The sequence below is a fragment of the Calidris pugnax genome, unplaced genomic scaffold (assembly GCF_001431845.1).
Source record: "Calidris pugnax isolate Ruff unplaced genomic scaffold, ASM143184v1 scaffold36, whole genome shotgun sequence".
In the NCBI taxonomy this organism is placed as follows: Eukaryota; Metazoa; Chordata; class Aves; order Charadriiformes; family Scolopacidae; genus Calidris; species Calidris pugnax.
This window is the reverse complement of record NW_015090825.1, coordinates 3,805,727-3,808,920: the sequence shown is the minus strand read 5'-3', so window position 1 is coordinate 3,808,920 and position 3,194 is coordinate 3,805,727.

The window sequence follows — 3,194 nt, the reverse complement described above, 5'->3', positions numbered from 1 at the left end:
AAATCTGATCCTTCAGGAAAGCATCACAGAGGAGCATAAGTCAGACAAGTTTAGGAAGTATGGACTTTAGTGCTTATGTATAGACTCGCCCTGTGGTGCACTTGCAGGAAGTCTGACGTGTCAAAGAAGCACAGAGGATGGGAGCTGGCTAATGGAAGAGAGGATGGCTTGCAGATTTCAGAGCTATAGGCTGTCACTCAGCAGTGGTCTACTGCTCCTCATCTGCAGTGACGCTGCGCTGACAGAAACCTGCACAAACTCTTATCTGTAAAAATCAAACTGCTCGAGAATCAAAAATCTTCGAGCAGACTAGATCTCTTCACTTAACGGGCAGTTTTGAAGTACAGATTTAAATTAGACTACACATAAATGGTTGTCAACCACCAAAAAGCCAAATTAAGTACAAAAATTCAGCAGAAATAAAGTGATGCACTGTTATACATGATTATATTTATTACCCATTTCTGCCTTCCCCAGTGATCTGAACTTCAATTGCCAAACTACCTTTCACTTTAGATAAGAGGATCATTTCCTTCTCTATCACTTGAAATTAATTTTTGTCCATTGCGATGTAAGTGAAGGTTCACATAGAACACTTTCTGTCACCAAAACTAATTATTCAAAATATAAGGTACATCAGCTCTTCCACCTTAATGTAACACCTTATCCCTTGTATTTGTAGGTTTGTGTGGTTCTACCTTGTACAACCACGGGTAACTATTTAGGGGTTCCTTGCTTCATTATCCCATGAATTTAATCAAAATCTGATTACAAGTACAGTCCTAACAGGACAACATTATTCCACAATATTTTTCCCCAAAATTCATTATTTAAAAAAAAATTAAATAACATTTTGCTGATATTTTATCTGCAGCTCTTCAATTTTATTTGACACTGTGGCTACCTTAGGTTTTCTACTGGCTGCTCTGCACTGAAGTGAATGAACACAGTCAATCAAGAAAGAAGCTTGCTGCTGAAGTTTTGAACGTGATGCCGCTTGAACCGACTGGAGACACCAGCTAAGCAAAAGGATGTAACTCCTGCAGGAAAGTAATTTTTGAGGACTGCAGTTTCTCCTGCAGGCAGGGCGAGTATCTTCTTTGTTTCAATCCATTCAAGTAGTTCAGTTGTTAAGAACTATTTAACTCAAAGCTGAAAAATCAACACAAGAGTAAGATTGCCTATTTTCCTCTAACAATCTAAAACTAAACCGAAGTATGAGAGGATAAGATCTACCTTCTCCAAGATTGTGAAAAAGATGGCTACTAGAAGCTTCCAATTTAATTCTCATTCTACAGGTCATTATTTCAGTTGTTTCATAAAATGCAAACATGCTTTTGAAATGCGTCAAACATATTTAAGGTAGTCTTAATGAACAATTTAAAATGACCTCATGTAAATTTTAATTGAATGTCAGTTTTCATACAAGCCAAACTTGACGCAAATCATAACTAACTAAAAGTGTAAAGTACCATTCACTATTTTGTGACAATAAGAGGCAAGAAATTAATATTCTGAATAAAAGATTTTAAAGCTAAAATAGATTAATTCAGTGTGTATAGTTACAATACCATCTTAGTTGCAAAATAGCCAGATTTTGTAATACTGATCAGTTGCAAATTTACGTTTACATGTTCACCAAAAAAGAAAAATCAATTTCTCTTAAGACAACTAAAATTTTAAAAGTAAAAAAAAAGATCTAAATGAGCAAGATCAATTTTTCCGCTTGTTATTTTTAAGCAATAGTTAAAATGAAGGATTTACCTCCAACCACCCTTACACTATCTGGAACATTTAATCAACAATTTCTAATATTAAGGACAAAAATAAATAAGAATAACGCTTAGCACATTTGCTTCTTTTTTTTTAGTAGGAATTTATTACTCATATTTCCCATGGGGAAACTACGCAGCCTCAAGATTTCCAAAAAAAGGTGCCTGTAATTACTTTTCTAAGCTTGTATTCATGCATCTGAATAAGTGAATTGATTGTGAATATGTTCTGCAGTTTCTAATAGGTCCTAACCATTAGGCTGATCAAAAAATTTTCAAGCACATTTATATTGTTGGAGAAACGCTGACATGTCAAAATGCAAACTTTCCAGATAAATACATGTTTTGCCAGTACGAGAAGCTGTGCGGGAGGGTTTCTGGGTCCGGTTTTCGGGTCCAGTTTTGGGGTTTCCGACAGACAGCCCTACCTCATCTCCATCTGCAGGAAGCACAGATGGGTTGGGTGGGTAGCTGAGGTCTTCTCCTCCCTCTGTGGAGGCCTGTGTTCAGCTCTGGCCTCTGCTTTGGTGGCAGACTGGCTATGGGGCCAGGCTGAGATGCACCCCTTGCTTTCCTCCAGAAAATACCCTAACGCCCTCTACTTCATTCTGACATAGAACAAACACCGAAACAGCAATTTTCTTTTATAGAGTGGATATTTTCCAGCTTGGGATTTTTAAAAAGACCGTTTGATCGGTGATAAAGTCACCATGTGCACTAAAAGCAGATGTAACTCCACTAATTGTTGCTAGATACCCAGCATGGTAGGCGATACGGGCACAAGCGTGCTGGAATTAAAATTATTCTTGGAAGGATTTTAAAACATTTCGTTTCAGAATCCCTTTACGGTGGTGCAGTAAAGCCACCTTCTATGGAATTCGCCTCTCCTCCGACGTCGGCATTTAACTCCCCAGCTCTCTCCTCATCATATCATAGGAGCGTGATATTATATATTTATGATTCTATCATGGCCTGATTTTGAAGCACGGGGAAGCTGTGCATGCTCAGTGCCTCAGAGAAACACAACCGGGCGCCGGCAGGGAGAGGAGCCTCCCCTCACGACACCCCCAACTTCCCCGGCCACCCTGTCAGTGCCTCACACCGACACCCCCTCCCCGCCCCGACTCCTGCTCGCCCACCGCCACCACCTGCACTCGCTGAAGCGACGGCCACCGGTTCCCCCGGTCCCACGGCGGACATTTGGGCCGCGGCGGGGAAGGCGGGCTCCGGGTGTGGGGGACAGCTGGCCCTGACCCCAACGGGCCGCTTAACGGCCGGCGCGGCGCGGCGCGGCCTGGCTGCACGGCAGCCACCTCCCGCCCAAACTTCCCCCTGGATCGCTGAGGGGAGCGGGAGGGCGACCGGGCACGGGAAGCCGGGACCCCCTGCCTCCTGCCCCGCCACGGAGTTCCTGCCTCCCCC